Source organism: Hordeum vulgare, chromosome 2H, assembly GCF_904849725.1.
Source record: "Hordeum vulgare subsp. vulgare chromosome 2H, MorexV3_pseudomolecules_assembly, whole genome shotgun sequence".
Taxonomy (NCBI): Eukaryota; Viridiplantae; Streptophyta; class Magnoliopsida; order Poales; family Poaceae; genus Hordeum; species Hordeum vulgare.
In genome coordinates this window covers 594,580,041-594,602,358 of record NC_058519.1, presented here as the reverse complement: position 1 = coordinate 594,602,358, position 22,318 = coordinate 594,580,041, and the positions used below count along the sequence as shown (strand labels likewise).

General features: G+C 45.7%; 1 pseudogene; it reads left to right on the top strand.

Annotated features, from left to right (window-relative positions):
* The first annotated feature begins 1,491 nt into the window (after window positions 1-1,491).
* Window positions 1,492-2,327, top strand: LOC123430681 (annotated as a pseudogene).
* Window positions 2,328-22,318: the final 19,991 nt, after the last annotated feature.

Below are 22,318 nucleotides of genomic sequence, written 5' to 3'. Positions count from 1 at the left end.
AAGGGCATCACGGCAAAATATCACGCGAACTAGCTTACTCAAAAGCTAAAATTTATTGCATAGAAAAATCCCATGGAGTTGCGCAACAAAATAAAGTCACACATAAATGCGGGAAAATAACCTATATACGGTAAAATAAACTACCGACAAACCATACATGCAAAAATACCTATGACCGCTCTAAAATACATGGAATAATGGTCCCTAAAACATAGGCATTTTTATCTAAGGCATTCGGACAAACCGGACATGCGCGAAAAATAAATTACGGGCAAAACACATTAGGACAGCACGCTAAACTAGGCATTCAGCACGCTAAACTACATCAAACAAAAATGCAAGTTGTAAATTCGTAATCTACGCGAAATTCTACCCGAGATACATATCTAAATCTTCGCGATCCGACTTACGGATAATATTCTACGGGCATTCGAATATACGTTATTTTTTTACTGGAATTTATTAATTCCTAAAATACCTAATAAACCTATTGGGCCGAACGGTGGGCGCAACTTAGATAAAGGATGCACAGGCGGGGGGAATCTCACCTTGGGGCCTTTCGGCCTGCTCGTGGAGAAGCCCGGCTGGGCCTCGAGGCCAGGCGAAGGCGACGTGGGTGGGCCGAGCTGGCCTGGGCCGGCGCGGAAGGAGGACGCCTGGGCCGAGGCGAAGGGAGGCGAGGCACGCCCACCCTTGGGTCAACGCCCGCTCGGGCTCTGGGGCTCGACCTCTCCACGCGGCTCGGGCAGAGGCCACCAGCGGCGGCGACGGAAGGCACCGGTGGGAGGGGCCTCCGGTGGAGGTGACGGCGTAGGGAAACGCGACCCTCGGCCTGGATCTGGCCGGATCCGGCCGGGGTGGCCCCATTCCCGACGGATCTGATGCGATCCGGCGGAGCTTGGCCTCCATGGCTTCCTGTTCGAACGAGACACAGGGAGATGAGCGAAGGGGGCGTCGGCATGGGGCTGTCACACACCCCCCAGGCCGTGTGACGCCTAAGCCTCAGGCGTCACACATTGTAATGTGTGGCGCCGAACGCTTAGGCGCCACAAATTGACTTATACAGCCACGGGCCAGCCCCCCTCCCCACCCCCTCCCCATTCCCCTCCCCCATTCAAACCGGCGGCGGCTGGCTCTCATCCAAGACCGAATCCCCTCCCCCATCCCCTTCAGATCTGGTCATTTCTTCCTTGGATTGATCCCCCAAGGTTGGCTACTAGATAATCTCTTCCGTTTCCCATCCTTGTATCCAAATGTCATAGGTTTTTGTTTGAGTAGATTGATATGAGTAGATTGATATGAGTAGATTCATATGAGTAGTTAGTATTAGTAGTTAGGATATGAATAGATTCATATGAGTAGTTAGGATATGAGTTCTTAGGATTTGAGTAGTTAGGATATGAGTAGATTCATATGAGTAGCTAGTTAGGATATTAGTAGTTAGAATATGAGTAGATTCATATGAGTAGTTAGGATATGAGTAATATGTAGATGAGTGGATTAGTAGATGAGTATTTTTTTGAATATGAGTATTTTTTGTGATTTGTAGGATGGTGTGGCTTTTGAATGATGTTTATGATGTTGATCACCGGGCCTATTTGATGTCGGAGAAGAAAATCGTAAGTAGATCATATGATAAAAAATCATGTATTTAATAAGATGAAAATGTAATGATATCACTTACTCCTATCTGTTTGCAGGAGCTTATGCCCTTGAAGATCCGGTCTCACGGGGCATCGTCTGTAATGCAGTACGATGAGCGGTACACACCATACATCGAGATGACATGACTCCTTCCATTCATTCAGCTTGTGAGTCGGTCAACGCCCAATCTGAACGCTCCGGCAGTCACTGCACTTATTGATCGGTGGAGGCCGGAGACACATAGTTTTCACCTCCGGACCAGAGAGATGATAGTTACTCTTCAAGATGTTTCCATGATCACCGCACTTCCGATCGAGGGGAAGCCTCTTTGTATGAGCACTAATTCCGAGGGATGGCGGCAACAAATGGAGGCCCTTATTGGTATGTCGCTTCAGGAGCCAGAGGTAGAAGATGGAGGGAAGAAAGATAGAGTCCCGGCCGGCGCTCCTTTCACTTGGATTGCCGCCAACTTTGCTCATTGTCCTGAGGACGCAGATGACGAGGTGATCCAGAGGTATGCTTGCGTGTACATGTGGTATGTCATCTCTAGGACTATCTTCGCTGACGGCACTGGCAAGAATGCTCCATGGATGTGGCTGAAGGCATTGACTATTTTCGACAACAAGTTCAGTTGGGGCTCGGCCGCACTGGATTACTTGTATTGGCAGGTAATAAATTGTTAATAGTAAGTACTCTCTGTTATCCTTTTCTACTAAACTGATGCATGTTTGTTGTTACTTGTAGTTGGACGATGCTTGTCGCAGGTCCACAAAGGACGGTGGAGTTGGTGGTTGTATGCTCCTACTTTCAGTATGGAGCTGGGAACGCCTTCCTGTTGGACGCCCTAAAACCTCAAAGTGGAATACCTGGGATGACCACGGCAACCCTGTACGGCTTCCTACATGGGCTTACAAGTGGGACTTGGTATCGGAGGTGACAAGCGAAGTGAACCTATTGTACAAGCACTACACCAACGAGATGGATTCGCTTACCCCCGAGCAGGTAAGATGGTTTCAGAGTTAACTTCCAGCTTTTATGTTGTGAGTAAAATGAATTGTGCCTTTTATGTTGTGTTGTAGGTGGAATGACAGCCATATGGTGCCGGGCCAAACTTTGGTGATGCACACACATTCGAGCTCAATCCACTATGCCTGCAGGAAAACCATCTTTGGATAATGTGTTGTCCCCTTATATGCAATTGGGCGGTTGAGTTTCATCTCCTGCATCGTGTGATGCATCAATTTGGGTTGTTTCAGCCACACCCGCCGGAGTGGGTGGACACCGACACACAGCTTCACAGGTAACAAAATCATGCACAATAAAGAAGTACTGATCAGTTTTGTTTTTAGTGTTGAGCGAGCTACTAATGGGTTTTGTTAAAAGCAGGTTGGATAGGAGGAGGCAGCGAAAGATCAAGGATTGGCATAAGCATCATAAGAACTATGTCATTATGTTCGAGCAAAGTGTGCAGGCAGCTTTGAGTGCGCAACGAACCCAGCACCGCCAGCATTGTCCGCTTGCGTTCAACAACTACCTAAGATGGTTTCAGGAGAGTACTCGTGTCGAGATTTGTCCGCCGGCTTATGAGGAGTACATATTGGAATAACCCACTGAGTACGATGCACTTGCCCATGGCGATTACAACAAGTTAATTCGCGAAGGGTACTAAACTTCCTTCGCCCCTGTCCTGAACTTTGTGGTAAGTGTGCTCACCTATGTTTAGTATGAATGCTAGTACACATATTCACTTGCATGTCATTGTCTTGTGATCATAGCGCAAAGAGGTCAAGAAACAAGCTGATGAGTCCGAAGATATTCTAGAGAAACACCTGGAGGAAAAAAGGGAGAATCTGCACTTCGTCTTTTCATAAAGGTGTTGTTTCATTATTATTATTTTGCCCACGAATGCAACATACGGTACCTTATATATGTCATTTATATTTGAATCTAACAGGAACAGGGCAAGAAGTTGCGGCGCCTATCCAACATTTTAAGTTGCCATGACCCTGAATATGTTTCACCTTCGAGATCCGGTTCATCCCAAAGAAATATTCTAGACGATTCAGCTACTTCGGGCGCTCGTATGGACGATGGTGACATTACCTCGGCAGCTAATACCCAAACAAATACTGTAGAGGATGATGTTGACACTCCAGAGGTATGACATAGCCATAAAACATTGTGCACTTTCAACCTTCATATGTATGACGATATCGTTTTAGGTTGCGGACGGGATGACGTTGAAGGCTTTCCAACGCTCCGCTTACATGTTGAAGCCTAGGAAGGAATTTAGGCGGTACTCACCAGAATATTATGCGAAAGGAAAGAACCCGGTCGGCGGGGGCTCTCGTTGAAGCATTCTGCCATGTTACTTGTCATTTGATCATATCTTCGGCCATCTTCATCATAAGCTCGTGCCCACTTGGGCCGAAGTTCAATGTGCCTGTTGAGAAACTCAAGCCCACCCGCATCAAGTTTTTTGTGTACAAGCAAAGCGTTGTACAATCTTGCAAATCGTTTGTCCGAAAATGCTTGACAATAATCTTGAAGATCATCAGCCAACCCCTTGCTACCACATGCCCGGTAGAAGTTTGCACAGAAATGCCTCATGCACCATCGATGATGCAAAGGAGCATGGCCGGGAATGACAATGTCAACCGCGTTAAGTATGCCTTGATGGCGATCCGATATGACACATATTTCCCTCTCAAACGGTAATACTTTGGTTCTCAAAATATGCAAGAACCATTCCCAGTTAACATTGTTCTCTGCCTCAACCAAAGCAAAAGCCACAGGCATCAACCGGTTCTTGGCATCACTTGCTATTGCAACCAACAAAGTGCCCTTGAATTGTCCGGTCAAAAACGTGCCATCGATGGAGATGACACGACGACAATGCTGAAAAGCCCTCACACATTGCTCAAATGCCCAAAATGCACGGCCAAATACGTGGACCCTATTTCCATTGAGAATCCTTGTTTTCTCCCCATACGGCTCGACCACATGAACCATGCCCGGGTTAGTGGCGGCAATAGCTCCCAACAACCTAGGTATGCGGTTGTATGCTTGCTCCCAATCACCATACAACATCTTGAATGCGGCTTGCTTTGCTTTCCATGCCTTACCATATTTCACCTCGTAGTGAAAGAGGGCTTTCACAAGGTCTTGTACGCTTTTTATGCTCATTGTAGGAAGAGAGGAGATGGAGTTGGAAAGCCTATAAGCGATGAACTCAGAGGTGAGTTGTCTATGGCTTTGCGATGATAAGGCACCATCAACCCTCTTGCCTCGACACATGTGAGGCATACAACTGACAATGTTCCATCCTGGCCCTCCTTTCCATGGTCTTGCACGGACAATCCAAGGACACCCTCTATCCTCACATGCAACCGTGTAACGCAGCTTCATGTTTGAATGAACAACTTTGTGTGGCCTATAATGCGTAATAGAATATTCATCCGACCACATCTTCAGTTCAAAGAATGTTTTGAACTTTGACCCCGGCAAAATAATATTCTTCCCATGTGTGTCCCGATGAGAAGGTGGCCTAACTCCAAACAATATGCCTTCGCCTCCGTCAACCACGGCTTCATCCGCAAGGCTAAGATCCTCGAACAATGGTGTCCGGTGATCACGCTTTAATACCTTCGTGAAAGCTTCAGCCTCCTTTGCCGTGAACCCTTCCTCATCAACTTCTTCATCGGGACCCTCATTGTCAGACTCAGAGGCATAGCCACGTGAGTACGGAATCGAATGGTCCATTGTCTCTTGCAAATTATATTTGTCCAAATCACCAAGATTGTTGTCATGAAGAACATTACCATCATTCTCATCATCATCGTGTCCATCATTAGCCTCTAGCAATGGTTCATGTTCGACACAAGAAAGAGGTTCAATGTTGGCCTCTTCGTTGATGGGTGGAGGAATAGCTTCAACAATTGGAGAGGCAACCCGGTTCAAATCCAACAAGTTAGGAACATTTGTTTTGATGGCAAATAACTCTAGAGCCTTGTCTAGTGATTCGGCCATCGTATCCTTGTATGCAAGCCAACGTTGCTCGGAGTTGACACGCATGGTCTTCCAACGAATGTGCATTCCGAATCCCACATTATGTCTACCATCAAACTCAACTACATCACTAGGGTCCATCCAATTCAAATCCTTTCGGACTTGTTCCAACAATTCACCATAGCTAGGATACAAATGGAGCACCATGTCAAGCTCATCCGGGTCCGGATCAATATTTCCTTTTTAAAAGGCATCCTTGTCCACGTGATGAACATAAACACATGTTCTTCCCATCCCTAAACAACAAAACTTAGAACATTTTTTATAAGCAATCATACAACTACAATATCTACTTACTAACTTCCAAACATCCATAACACTAACCCCATCATAACCCTAACACAACCAAACATCCCTAACCCTAGCCTAACCCTAAAACAACCATAATGCAAACATCCAAACAACCCTAATCCTAACCCCATCATACCCCTTATCCTAACATACAAAAAAATACAACAATATCATATACATCCCACATTTCATGAAAAACTAGGGTTTCCTCAAACTTGCAAAAAAATGACCACAAGAGTTTTTTGTTTGGATGAGAATGAGGGCAGAGGTGGGGATTACCTTAGGGGAGTGATTGTACAACAAATGCCCGGTCCAAACCTTCAGATTTGGTGATTTGGAGAAGGATTTGAAGAGGGGCCCGTGGCTAGGAGAGGGGGGTGGGTGAGTGGAATGAGGAGGGGGTGGGGAGGGGGGCTGGCCCGTGGCTGTATAAGTCAACGTGTGGCGCCTAAGCGTTCGGTGCCACACATTACAATGTGTGACGCCTGAGGCTTAGGCGTCACACGGCCTGGGGGTGGGCCCTCTCTGCCAGGTGGTCGGGGCGTGTGGCGCCGAACAGCTAGGCGTCACACAGTGTAGTGTGGCACCTAGGTGTCGGGCGCCACACAAAAGGGTCAGATGGGTGAAATCTTTCCCCCGAGGGTTCACTCTGTGAGTTCTTTCCCCCTAGGGGTCATTTTTGTCAATTTTGCCCCCTCCACCCATGTTCTCACCCTTTTCTCCTTCTTCACCGCATTGATCCATTTGTACCATTGCTGGAGCGAGAGAAGCAGGAGGATCCAACAGTGGTGGCTTCCTAGAAGATCAACTCGGCCACCCACAAAGCGTGCCGCCATGTCCAAAGGAGCAAGGAGAAAGTGGCGTCGACGTCCAAGTACCAGCCACCTCCTAACAAGGGCGGTGGGCACTCGGCAGGGACTAGGGAGATGTGTCGGGCATGGATGGGGCCTCGCCCTCGTCGGCGAAGATGCAACCGCCCTACTACTACGTTGGGACATAGCTCTTTCATCAGCACCCGTCCCCGGCTGCTTCCAGCATGTCCCTCGGATAGTCCATCAAACTGAATGCGCCCATCCACTTCGGTGAATCGCCAGCACCATAGCTTGCGCGATCGTGGACGTCGGGCGTGGATCAATTTGGTGCCCGATCTGTTCACCAGTATGTATCAACCACGCACGAAGCCGATGGATGACTGGGTGATGTTGGATATCATCCATGACAAAGAATAGGGGAGAGATCAAATCATCGAGACAGAAAAAATCCCCTCCCCTCCCCCGTCGCTCTCGCAGGCGACGGGGAGGGAACCCTAGCCGCCGCCAGCCTCTTCCCCTCCTCCCGCTCCCTTCCTCCCCCGCCGCCGCCACAGAGTGCGCCCAGGCAAAGCCTGGCCGGTGCTGGCGGCGGCGGGCCTCCTCGTTGCCTCGCCTGTGGCGCCAGTGTGGGCCGCGTCCAGGGGCCAAGGCGCCGTGGTTGGTGGGTCACGGCGGCGCGGCGGGTCTCTGCCGATGACGGTGGGAGGTGGCTTCATGGCGCGTCGGGCTTCTCGATGAAGGGACGTGCTTGCGGTTGCCTACGCCACATCTGGCGCTGGGAGCCGTGGGCGGCACGGGGTCGGCGGCCGCTGTGGGTCCTGGATGGAGGTGGCGGCCGACCGTGGTGGCCCGGCGAGGTTCGGTGGTGGCGGTTGTTGCTGGCCGCTGCTGGAGTTACCGGGGTGGCGGGGCGTGCTTGGGGCGGCGGCACTGGACCTTGCCGGATCTGCATCAGGGGCTCCTCCGTCCGCTGTCCCCTGGGCCACGCGGGCTGTGGCGGCGCGGGCCGGCCGTCGCCGGTGGCTTTGGGTGCCGGTGGTGGTGCGGCGTGGTGGTGTGCCGTGTCGGGAGGGTCCGGCGGTATGGCCGCGGGGACCGGCTTGACCGGGGTGCAGGTGGAGCGGGTTCGTGGGGGCGGCGGCGCTCTGTGGTGGTCGTGCCCCATCGACGGCGCAGCGTGGCGGATGTGATCCTCCTTCTCTCGGTCTAGAATGGCTATGACCGGGGGCGCATGCTCGGGAGGATCTGATCGGGGCCCGAGGCGTTTCGGAGTTGCTACTCTGGGTAGGTGTGATTAGGCTCGATCTGGGATGTACCCGCGGTTGGCGAGGTCCCTCCCTCCGTTGGTACGGCGGTTGTTGTTGGTGGTCGGGACTTCACGGTACTGTCGGGCAACACGGAGTCGAGGGCCACGGATATGGCGTTGTCCGAGTGTACTCGGCGAGGGCCGTCGGGAATCACGGAGGTGTGTCTCCCCTAGTCCACCGGGATTGGCTCGGGACAGAGGGTTGGGCCCCTACTGTGGTGGCGCCGGACCAACCTCTGTGGCTCATGCCGGGCTAGGAGTGAAAGATGTGGACTTTCGCTCTTCTTAACATGGCTGGTACTCTGTGGTGTGGGCAGTGGGTGAGGTCCTGGACTTGGATGCCGGAGCGGCGGCTCCGGAGGGTTGGTCGCTTGGTTGGCTCTTCGGCGGGCGCCATGTCGGGGTGGTGGCTTCCTTCTTGGTTCGTGCGGGCGACGAGAGGGGTAGTTGTTGGTGGCTCGGGCGCGTCCTTTGCAGGACGTCGCCCAGATCTGGATCTGGGGTATGGGCATGCCACGTCTGCCCTAGGGCCGCGGTGACTTTGGATGGGGTGCCGAGCAAAAGCTCCGCGCTTTTGCGCCGGCGACGACGACGCTTGCGGGCGCCGTTCTCTTCTTGAAGACGTCGCTGTGGATCTCCTCTCCGCGTCAGGATTCCGGATGAAGATCCTTGCCCGGTGGGGTTAGGCAGCGATGACGCTCTGCACCGTTGTCCCTCTTGGGGGCATTGTCTAGGAGCTTCAGTAGCGTTGTTGCTTCGCGGTCCGGCTAGCCTAGGATCTGCTTTGTAAGAGGGTCATCTCACCACCATGTATCGTTCAGCTGTGTACTTTGTGCGGTTTGTGCCTTCATCTATAAAGGTGGGCGAATGCCTGTTTCGAGACAAAGAATAGGGAGACATCAAGGACGGACAAAGTGGATGACTCCTAGATAGAGATGTACAATGAGCATTTGGGCACTTACAGCGAGCACTTAATGCGTACAAGTAGTTGGGCACGTACACCAAGTATCTGGAGTCGTACTCCAAGAAGGTGGGCCTTGATTTGGAGGATTGGTCGAACGGCGGTGACCCAAAGAATAGGGGGAAGGGATAAAAACATCAATTTGAAGGAGGACAAATTGTTGTGTGATGCTTAGGTGGCCACTGGCCTCATCTGTTCGACGCCATAGTCCACCTTTTGCTCCAATGTTCATACTTGGTTCCATGAGCACAAGAAATTTGATCCTTACCACTTGGAAGTAATGTGAGATCATTCTATAAAGTCGCCCACACATCGATGGTAAATCATCGAAGAGCCTACAGGAAAGTATTGTGACCATCTCGATTCACTCATAAAACGGTGGCCAAGTGGTGCAATTATCTCCGAGTAATTAGGTTGTTATATGAGTTGTTAATTTGGCCAGATATGATCTATGTGTTGGTCATTTGGTTAGATGGTGCTGGATATGCAACTTGTTGACCATGTCATATTTTGTTAGCCTCCCAGGGCGTGCACATTGCATGTGAATGTGGGGAAAAAGAACTTCATCCCCATGCATTGTTGGTTGATATGAATGGGCAACCAAAGTTGCTCCTCTCCATGGCCCATACCGTCAAGACTGGCGACATCAACAATGAATACAAAAATTGTGATCCAACCGATCCAACAAAAGTAGAGTCGGACAAGAAGATCAAAAGGGGGATCAGGGGAGTAGCGTCCAAGATGATGGAGAAGTTCAAGGGCATAACGAAGAATAAGGATGAGGCTTGTATTAAGCGCCATGACATCAAGGAGGAAAAGCATGTAGGTAGGTTTGACATATTCATGTTGGAAATAGAGAAGAAGAGAAACCTCAAAGAGCAACATACCAATCTCGAATAAAAGAAGACCAAACTCCAAAAGAGGAGGGTTGGACTCAAGACCGTTTCAAAGGAAACAAAGATGTTGACCATGAGCCAATAAAAAACATGTTGACCATGAAGATGTAAAAGTTGGATCCCGTTGCGGCAAAGATTGTGCAAGCCGTGTGTGCAAAGAGGTTGAAGCACTTGCCAGCAGAGATGGCGGAGGCAAACGCTATGGATAAGCTTCTGTCTCCGCCATCAAAGGGGGATAATAGATCAAATAAACCGAGCAAACATTACTAAAAAGAATGCCGACAAACTAGGAAAAACAGCAAAGCACTCTAAAGACGCCATTTCTAACTCCTCCAATTACATGCCAATATTCTTCTATGTAGTTGGTAGAAAACCATAGGAAGATCATAACTGCGTAATATTGACTAGCCTTGAGAATTTGAATAGCCACATGAGACGTCAACCATCGTACACTCTTGAATGCACCTTGACATGTGACACAATCCTCGAAAGCCATATGGTCGAAATGTAGATTCATTACTACAATGAGAAAAACAAGATCAAGATAGGAGGAAACATCAGTAATCAAAACACCACTAGCTCCCCAAGTGTTGCATGTGAATGTCGCACTACAACAAGATGAATCTGGGAGACCATTGTTCTACACAACATTGTATCGGCTGTTGAAATGTTGACACCAAGACACATGAAATGAAGGTATGAGTGATTGGGTTATTGTTATTTTTGGTTGACATCTCCACACCTCCATTACTCCTCTCTTGCGAGCGACCGAGAGAAACCCTAGCCTCCGCTTAACCCCCTCCTTATAACCCACAAGTGTAGGGTATCATTTGTACCTTTTGGATAAATAAGAGTGTCGAACCCAATGAGGACCTAAAGGTAGAATTAATATTCTCTCAATTTCTATCGACCATCGATACAACTCTATGTGCAACAATGTTCACTTTGCCTAGTACAAGAATAAAACTTACTTTACTTTGCAAGAATTAAAATAGAAGTAGTTTGCAAGATAATAAAAGTTAATGTTATAGTAGTAAGCTTTTTTAACACAAGAGAAGGATTTGTCCCTAGGCAATTGATAACTAGATTGGTCATCGTCATTGCAGTTTTATATGAGGGAGAGGCATAAGCTAACACATTTTCCATACTTGAATCACATGAAGTTATGACTGGAATTCTAGCAAGCATCCTCGACTACTAAAGACCATTAAGGTAAAACCCGACCATATCTTTAAGTATAAAGTCCCATTTATCTCATATGCAACAACCCACTTATTTTTTATTGATCCGCCATTGAGTGGGCCGACCATATCTAGCCCCCAGACCATGAAAGACCAGGTAATGTGGATAGCACGGAGAACCGCGGAGGCATGTGGCTTTGTTTGGGGAATAATTGACAGCCCGGACAACGGTGTACTAACACCGAGGCATCGGTGCCCGTGGTTGGCCAATAGAAATCAGTTCGGAAGGCCTCGATGATCAAGGTCCGAGTAGCGGTGTGATGTCCACTCATGTCGGAGTGTATCTCCTAAAATAATTTTCTTCCGTCCTCTTCGGATATGCATCGCTGGAGGACGCTTGTGGTGCTCATCTTATCTAGCTCTTCTTCACAAACCTTATAGGCTTTTGATTGCAATACAATCTGTCATGCGTCAGTTTAGTCATCGGGGAGTGATATGTCTCTAATGTATCTATAATTTTTGATTTTTTTCATGTTGTTATATTATCATTCTTGGATGTTTTATAATCATTTTATAGCAAATTTATATCATTTTTTGGGACTAACCAATTGACATAGTGCCCAGTGTCAACTTTTGTTTTTTGCTTGTTTTTTACTTCATAGAAAATGAATACCATACGAAGTCCAAATGCAGCAAAACTTTTTGGAGAATTTGTTTGGGCCAGAAGACACGGGATGGGCCAAAGAAGTACCTGGGGATGCTTCGAGGGCAGCGCAACTCGCTAGGGCGCGCCTAGTAGCCCAGGCTCGCCCTGGTGGGTTGTGCCCACCTCGGTGGCCTCCCGCACCGCCTCTTCTCTCTATAAATACCCTGATATTCCAAAAATCCTAGGGGAGTCGACGAAAAATTGTTCCAGCCGCCGCAAGTTCCAGAACCACGAGATCTAACCTAGAGCCCTTTTCCTGCACTCCGTCAGAGGGGACCATGATCACAGAGGGGTTAATCATCCTCATTGGTGCCTCTCTCATGATGCACAAGTAGTTCACTTCAGACCTACGGTCCGTAGGCAATAGCTAGATGTCTTCTTCTCTCTTTGTTTCTCAATACAATGGTCTCTTGGAGATCTATTTGTTGTAATGACTTTGTGCGGTGTGTTTGTTGGGATCCGATGAACTCTGAGTTTATGATCAGATTTGCCTTGATTTAATATCCATTCTTGATTATTATAGCCTCGTATTTATTCTCTGATATTTTTTTGGCCAACTTGATCTATTAATATTGCAATGGGAAGAGGTGCTTTGTGATGGGTTCGATCTTGCGGTGTCCTTTCCTAGTGACATAAGGGTTAGAAAGACTTGCATGTATTTTTGCTATTAAGGATAAAAAGATGGGGTCTATTCCTACATTAATATATCTTGTCTACATCATGTCACTGTTCTTATTGCATTACTCTGTTTTCCATAAACTGAATACACTAGATGCATGTTGGATAGCGGTTGATGTGTAGTAGATGCACGCAGGAGTCGTTCTACTAATCTTGGACGTACGTGATGCCTATATACATCATCTTTGTCTTGGATATCATCATGATTATTCGCTTTTGTACCAATTTCCCAATAGTAATTTGTTTACCCACCGTTTGCTATTTCTCGAGAGAAGCCACTAGTGAAATCTACGACCCCCTGGTCTATTTTCCTATCATATACTTTCAGATCTATATTGCTACTTGCTTTTTCCTATATTTGCAACTTTTATTTTCAGATCTATATTATCAAAAACACAAAAATACCTTGCTACATTTTTTACTACTTGTTTTATTTCGCGTTTTATCAAGATCTATTTATCCAATCTACCATAAATCCATGGGAAAATTTGTTGCAGGACACCGTTATTTTCCGGCGTTTGTCAAAACACACCGCTCAATTATGGCTTTGCCAGGTACCATTATAATTTTGTGGCACGTTTGCCAGAACACACTGGATGTCCCAAAACGGGAAGTTTGACACTTGTGCTTGAAAGGACCATTCTATGACGGGTTTTATACCATTTTATTTGCCTCTATTTCAGATTTTGAAATGAGGGAGAGTTTGTACATTTTAAACTTAGGACATTTATATGCAAGAAAAAAATCAGACAACATTTGGCCTTAATTTGAACCATAGATTTTAGTACCAAAACAACAGTAGACATATTCAACAGTAATCAAATTTGGACAACATTTACTCTCAACTTAAACCAAACTTTTGAGTACCAGGAGTAGCACTATGGGAACGAACAGATTTAATAAGGAATACGTAGTATCATTTATATCAAATAACAACCAACAAGCAAGCAGCTTCGTTGTAGGCATACAATACGATTTAACCAACTAGAGGCTCAACATAACAACCCACAAAATAACATGTTCTAAAGAAATATGGTTTCACCTAGCTAGCACTAGCACAGATCCTGTACATGGAAAAACTGAACACTACTTTTTGGCCTTTCTGACATCCAACTTGCGAGTTGTTTTCTTCATGGCTTTAGGATTAGCGACAACTTTTGACGCCTTGTGCATAGCAGCATCCAACCCCAATTGTTTCTTGCGACTGCATTAATCATAAGCATATAAATCACATTGGGAAACAATTAGCCATGTAATAATTGCACGGAACTTGTTGTTTTGGTTTACCTTCTTGTCATTCGGCTATTGTCATCAATAGTAGAAGCAACCTGTTTTGTTGGTGTGCACATTCCATGAATAGCTGCTGAATCAAGATCTAATTGCCGCTTACGGCTGTCAAAAATTATGGAGACAAGTGTAAATTGTTTTGTTAGCATGTAAATAGAGAAAAAACTTGCAGATTTAATCACCTTCTTGTCATTGGGCTACTATTATGCATGGCTGGAGTGGAGGCTTTTGAGGGTGTAGTGCAGATAACCAGAGCTGGTGCTTTTGACCCAATAGCCATGTGCAACCTGTCAAAGAACCATGCCGAGTTATCAGACGTCTCTGAGTCGAACACACCATAAGTTATTGGAAACATCCAGTGATTTCCATCAATAGCAATGGCAGATGCAAGTTGTCCTCTCCACTTGCCAGTTAGTGCAGTTGAGTCCACGCCTAGATATGGTCTGCAACCATGAATAAAACCATCGACACATGCACGCAGGGCAACAAACATCCTAGTGAACCTATGTTTTCCCTCTCCATCCTTCTCGAACTCAATGTCCACTATGCTTCCTGGATTTGTCCTCTCCAACTCAGCTTTGAAGCTAAAAGCATCCTCAAAGCTAGCATCCCAATCGCCTTGGAGCTTCTTTAGAGCCATTTCTTTTCCATCCCAAACAACCCACTTTGATATCTTGATTTTTTACTTCTCTTCTAATTTCTTCTGTAGCTCCGTAGGCCCTATGCTAGCATCCTTTGAGAACCATTCCATGACCCTGTCACATACCCAATGATTATTTGCCATGCAGTTCTTCTCCAGTGTCCTTGTGCTTCCACAATTGTGTTTCCTTGGTATCTTCTTTATCCACATTCACAAATATACACATCAGAACAATGTTATAGAATAGATCGGAAAAAATAGATAACTGAAGCAAACACTACATACCTGCCAAGTCCTGCCATCTTCAAGTTGGCTTGCATGTATCCTCCACTTGCATCTCTTAGCTTTGCCATAGCCCATGTACCTTGTTGCCTCAGAGTATGGAGCTGCGATCTCATATCCGCCCTTTACTACATATTGCCTAATAGCCTTCTTAATGGATTTACCATCTTCAAATGTAACACCGACTTCAATTTTGGGATTTTCAATTTTGGTTGTTGTTGTTGATGTGGCTTATTAGTTGGATTTAGAGGGGTTGTCAGCTGTGGAACACAAGCAGATGTACTGCTATCCCCTTTGCAAACAACAGAGACCATTATAGGAAGCTTCCTTTCATCCCAATACATATCTATTGCAGTTAATAACAAAGTATCATGGTTGATTTCTGCAAAAGAACGGCTAACTTTATCCCAGAAAAGTGATTAATAACTTCTGATCCAGTCCATGTTTTATTTCTTCGTCAAGTTCTTCACTGATATCTTTCAAATTGACACAATCTTTGTCTACAACTTTCAATTCGTCCCTAGCTGGATGCCAAACTTGTGTCCCATTATCACCAAATTCAGCATACGCACACACCCGAACATCAATTCTAGTAGCTGAACTACTATCCATCCTACGAAAATTAATAGGACATGAATTAGAGACTATACTACTATCAGTTCACATCCAATCCAATTGAGAGCAATTAAGAAGGGAATTAGGGACGAATTACCTGTCAGGCACCCAGGTCAAGTTGTCGTACATCGCTGCCGGTTTCGTCGCAAGTGAGGGCACTGGTGCGGACAGCTGGTGCGTCCTGGTCTCCTCCCAGAGCGACGCGGAACCTGTACATGCCGTTCGCCGTTGGGGCCTGGCCGGCGACGCAGGGGACAAGAACGGGAGGGTGATGAAGGACGGAGGACGGGGATGGAGAGAGCAGGCGTTGAGGGGGGCGGGGACGGGGACGGCGAGATCGGGCATTGATGGGGCAGCGGCAGGGCGACCTGCGAGATCGGGCGGCACCGCCCGCTTGGGTTCCTCCTTGTGAAATCGGCCCGGTCGTCTTAGCAGTTCCTGCCTTCGTGGGAGATGAAAGCTTGGAAGAAAGAAGCATGCGTACATATCTCCAAGGGTAAGATTGTAATTTCATACGAGAAAAGTCAACCTTTCCGTTTTGGGACGTATGGTGTGTTCTGGCAAACGTGGCACAAAATTATAATGGTACTTGTCAAAGCCATAATTGAGCAGTGTGTTTTGGCAAATGCCGGAAAATAACGGTGTCGTGTAGCAAATTTTCCCTAAATCCATCTATCTTTTTACGCGAGAGATTGACAACCCCTCTTATATGGCGGGTTGCAAGTATTTGTTGTTTGCGTGTAGGTACCATTTACATAGTGTTGCGTGGTTCTCCTACTAGTTTGATAACCTTGATCTCATCACTGAGGGAAATACCTACCGTAGTTGTGCTGCATCATCCCTTCCTCTTTGGGGAAATACCGACGTAATTCAAGCAACATCAAAAGGAATTTCTGGCGCCGTTGCCACGGAGACATCACCAACATCTATGAGGTTCCTAATCACAAATATCATCTCCTTGCAATTTACATTATTTTCCATTTTCCTCTCGTTTTCATCTCCCCCGCTTCTAAAAAATTTGCCATTTTATTCGCCCTCCTTTTCTTTCGTCCTTTTCTTTTCAGATCTATCTTGTGTTCTTGAGTGCATAGTCATGATAACCGAAGAGAACACTAAGTTGTGTGATTTTTCTAACACTAATAACAATTATTTTATTAGTATGCCAATTCCCCCGCCGCTAGTGCGGAATCTTATGACATCAATGCTTCTTTGTTGAATCTTGTTATGAAAGTGCAAGTTTCCGACACTCCTAATGAGGATGCCGCATCCCATGTGATACATTCTTAGAATTGTGTGATATGCAAAAGAAAAAATATGTGGACAATGATATTGTGAAGTTGAAATTATTCCCGTTTTCTTCGCGTGCTTGTGCTAAAATTTGGTTTTCATCTTTACCTAGCAATAGTATTGATTCTTGGAATAATTGCAAAGATGCCATTATTACTAAGTATTTTCCACCCATGAAAATTATTTCCCTTAGAACTCAGATCATGAATTTCAAGCAACTTGAGCATGAACATGTTGCTCAATCCTGGGAAGGAATGAAATTGATGCTAAGGAATTGCCAACCTCATGGGTTAAATCTTTGGATGATCATACAATTGTTTTATGCGGGGTTGAATTTTGTTTCTAGAAATCTTTTAGATTCCACCGCGGGTGGTACTTTTATGGAAAATACTTTGGGTTAAGCTACTAAATTCTTAGATAATATCATGGCAAATTATTCACAATGGCATACCGAAAGGGTACCTACTAGTAAAAAATTTAATTTGGTTGAAGAAATTAGCATTTTGAGTGAAAAAGTTGATGCTCTTATGAAGTTGGTTGCTAATAAAAATGCTTCAATTGATATTAATGATGTGCCTTTGTCTACTTTGATTAAGATTAATAGTGATGCCATATATGTGAATTTTATCTTGCTAAACAATTTAAAAAACAATGCTTATAGAGGTAATTTTAACCCTAGGCCTTTTCGTGGAAATTCCTCTAACAATTATGCTAATTCCTATGGTAATTCCTCTTACACTAATAATAGGAACTGTTGGGGAACGTTGCATGGGAAACAAAAAAAAATCCTACGCACACAAAGACCTATCATGGTGATGTTCATCTACAAGAGGAGATTAGATCTATGTACCCTTGTAGATCACTAAGCGGGAAGCGTTAAGAAACGCGGTTGATGTACTGGTACAACTTCGTGATTCAAATCACCGCCGTCCCACGATCTGTTTCGATCTAGCGCCGAATGGACGACACCTCCGCGTTCAGCACACGTACCGCTCGATGACGATCTCGGCCTTCTTGATCCAGCAAGAAAGACGGAATAGTATATGAGTTCTCCGGCAGCGTGACGACGCGCCAGTGTTGGTGATGATCTATTGCTGCAAGGCTCCGCCCGAGGTCCGCAGAAATCTAATCTAGAGGAAGAACTACGAGGTGTAGGTTTGAGTTGCACGTGGCAAAGTTGTGTCTCAAACAACCCTAAACCTCAAGTATATATAGGAGGAGCCAAGGGGTGGGGTAAGCCCTTAGGGTGCCGGCCAAAGAGGCCCTTCTTGGGTCGGCCGAAGTGGGGTGGAGGAGTCCTTCTCCAATCCCACTTGGATTAGGACTCCTTCCTTATTTTCCCACCTCTTTTGGATTTTCCACTTTTTCCTCATGGGATTTCCTTGGATGACTTTGTCAGCCCATTATACCTTATTGCGCATCCAATAAACCCATGTGGACCCCTTGGGGCGTGGTGGGCCCACCCAGTGGGCCCCCAGAACCCATTCGTCACTCCCGGTACACTGCCGGCAATGCCCATAAACTTTTCGGAATCCAAACACCAACTTCCTATATATCAATCTTCGTTTCCGGACCATTCCGGAAACCCTCGTGATGTCTGTGATCTCATCCTGCACTTCGAACAACCTTCGGTCACCAACACATATAACTCAACTATACTAAAACATCATCGAACCTTAAGTGTGCAGACCCTGCGGGTTCGAGAACTATGTAGACATGACCTGAGACACTCCTCGGTCAATATCCAATAGCGGGACCTGGATGTCCATATTGGATCCTACATATTCTACGAAGATCTTATCAGTTGAACCTCTGTGCCAAGGATTCATATAATCCCGTATAACATTCCCTTTGTCCTTCCGTATGTTACTTGACCGAGATTTGATCGTCGGTATCCCTATACCTATTTAAATCTCGTTACTTGCCCGTGACTTACACTTGAGTCACATTGCTTGCAAGGCTTATATGTGATGTTGTATCACCGAGTGGGCCCTGATACGTCCATTTTGCATCATGCTTTCATGTTGATATTTATTGCTTTTTGGGTTGTTATTTCACTTCACGGTACAATACTTATGCCTTTTCTCTCTTATTTTGCAAGGTTTACATGAAGAGGGAGAATGCCGGCAGCTGGAATTCTGGCCTGGAAAAGGCGCAAGTTTGAGATGTCTATTGCGCTCAACTCCAAAAGCCGTCAAAACCAACGTTGATTTTTTTGGGAATATATAAAAAATATTGGGCCGAAGAAGTGCGAGAGGAGCGCAATCAGGGGGCCACAAGCTTGGTAGGCGCGGCCACCCCCCCTGGCCGCGCCTAGGGGGCTTGTGGTCTCCCTGCTGGCCCACTAGCTCCCCTCTTCTACTATATGAAGGGTTTCGTTCCGAAAAAAATCATGAGGAGGCTTTTCGGAGGATTCGCTGCCGCCACTAGGCGGAACTTGAGCAGAACCAATCTAGATCTCCGGCAGGACGATCCTGCCGGGGAAACTTCCGTGCCGGAGGAGGAAATCGTCGCCACCGTCATCACCAACACTCCTCTCATCGGAGGGGACTCGTCACCATCAACATATTCATCAGCACCATGTCATCTCCAAACCCTAGTTCATCACTTGTATCCAATCTCCGTCTCGCGACTCCGATTGGTACTTGTAAGGTTGCTAGTAGTGTTAATTACTCTTTGTGAATTTGGTATTCGTTCGATATTTTGATGTGTTGTATGTTGTTTTTCCGTTGGTGGTGTTATGTGAACGTCGACTACATAACACTTCACCATTATTTGGGCCTAGAGGAAGGCATTGGGAAATAGTAAGTAGATGATGGGTTGCTAGAGTGACAGAAGCTTAAACCCTAGTTTATGCGTTGCTTCGTAAGGGGCTGATTTGGATCCACTAGTTTAATGCTATGGTTAGACTTTTGTCTTAATTCTTCTTTCGTAGTTGCGGATGCTTGCGAGAGGGGTTAATCATAAGTGGGATGCTTGTCCAAGTAAGGGCAGTACCCAAGCGTCGGTCCACCCACATATCAAACTATCAAAGTAACGAACGCGACTCATATGGACATGATGAAAACTAGCTTGACAGAAATTCCGGTGTGTCCTCGGGAGCGTTTTTTCTCCTATAAGACTTTGTCCAGGCTACTTTGTTGCACCATTGCTACTTTTGTTACTTGTTGCTTGCTACGAATCATCTCATCACACAACCACTTGTTACCGATAATTTCAGTGCCTGTAGATATTACCTTGCTGAAAACCACTTGTCAGATCCTTCTGCTCCTCGTTGGGTTCGACACTCTTACTTATCGAAAAGACTACAATAGATCCCCTATACTTGTGGGTCATCAGGCCCCTAGATACCTATCCGTCAAAAGGAGTGACAAATCCCAGTCTTGATCCATGCTAACTTAGCGGACACCTTCGGAGATACCTGTAGAGCACCTTTATAGTCACCGAGTAGCGTTGTGACGTTTGATACACACAAGGTATTCCTCCGGTGTCAGTGAGTTCATGATCTCATGGTCATAGGAATGAATACTTGACACGCAGAAAACAATAGCAACAAAATGACACGATCACATGCTACATTTATAATTTGGGTCTTGTCCATCACATGATTCTCCTAATGATGTGATCCCGTTATCAAGTGACAACACTTGTCTATGGTAAGGAAACCTTGACCATCTTTGATCAACGAGCTAGTCAACTAGAGGCTTACTAGGGATAGTGTTTTGTCTATGTATCCACACATGTATTTGTGTTTCCAATCAATTCAATTATAGCATGGATAATAAACGATTATCATGAACAAAGAAAGATAATAATACATAATTTATTATTGCCTCTAGGGCATATTTCTAACAGTCTCCCACTTGCACTAGAGTCAATAATCTAGTTCACATCACTATGTGAGTTTAGCGAATCCAACACCCATACAGTTCTGTGGTTTGATCACGTCTTGCTTGTGAGAGAGGTTTTAGTCAACGGTTCTGAACCTTTCAAATCCGTGTGTGCTTGACAAATCTTTATGTCATCCTATAGATGCTGCTACTACGTGCTATTTGGAAATATTCCAAATGACTACTCTACTATACGAATCCGTTTTACTACTCAGAGTTATTCGGATTAGTGTCAAAGCTTGCATCCATGTAACCCTTTACGACGAACTCTTTAACCACCTCCATAATCGAGAAAATTCCTTAGTCCATTAGTTACTAAGGATAACTTTGACCGTTGTTTAGTGATTCAATCCTGGATCACTCTTTGTACCCCTTGACAGACTCATGGAAAGGCACACATCAGGTGCGGTACACAGCTTGGCATACTTTTAGAGTCTACGGCTAAGGCATAGGGGACGACCTTCGTCCTTTCTCTTTTTTTTGCCGTGGTCGGGCTTTTGAGTCTTACTTAAATTCACACCTTACAACACATCCAAGAACTCCTTCTTTGCTGATCTATTTTGAACTCCTTCAAAAACTCGTCAAGGCATGCATTTGATTGAAAGTTCTATTAAGCGTTTTGATCTATCTCTATAGATCTTGATGTTGAATGTTTCAAGTAGCTCTATCCAGGTTTTCCTTTGAAAAACTCCTTTCAAACAACCCTTTAAGCTTTATAGAAATTCTACATTACTTCCGATCAACAATATGTCAACCACATATACTTATCAGAAATTCTATACTGCTCCCACTCACTTCTTTGGAGATACAAGTTTCTCATAAACCTTGTACAAACCCAAAAGTTTTGATCATCTCATCAAAGCGTATATTCCAACTCCGAGATGCTTGCACCAGTCCATAGAAGGATCGCTCGAGCTTGCATACTTGTTAGCATTCTTAGGATCGACAAAACCTCCTGGTTGTATCACATACAACCTTTCCTCAAGGAAACCGTCGAGGAAACAATGTTTTGACATCCTACGTGCAATATTTCATAAATAATGCAAGAACTGCTAACATAATTCCAACAGACTTTTAGCATCGCTACGATTGAGAAAGTCTCATCAAAGTCAATTCTTTGAACTTGTCGGAAACATCTTTGTGATAAGTCGAGATTTTCTTAATAGTGACTTTTCACCATCATCGTCTGTCTTCCCTTTAAAGATCCATCTTTACTTAATAGTCCTACGACCATCAAGTAGTTCTTCCGAAGTCTACACTTTGTTTTCATACATGGATCCTCTCTCAGATTTCATGGCCTCTAGCCATTTTTCGGAATCCGGACCCACCATCGCTTCTTCATAGCTCGTAGGTTCATTGTTGTTCAACAACATGAACTCCAAGACAGGGTTACCGTACCACTCTGTAGTAGTACGCGACCTTGTCGACATACGAGGTTTGCAGTAACTTGATCCGAAACTCAATGATCACAATCATCAATTTCCATTTCAATTGGTGTAGGCGCCACAGGAACGACTTCATGCGCCCTGCTACACTGGTTGAAGTGACGGTTCACTAACCTCATCAAGTTCCACCACCCTCCCACTCAATTCTTTCGAGAGAAACCTTTCCTCGAGAAAGGACCCGTTTCTACAAACAAACACTTTGCTTCCGGATCTGAGATAGGAGATGTACCCAACTGTTTTGAATATCCTATGAAGATGCAATTATCCGCTTTGGGTTCGAGCTTATCAGACAGAAACTTTTTCACATAAGCGTCGCAGCCCCAAACTTT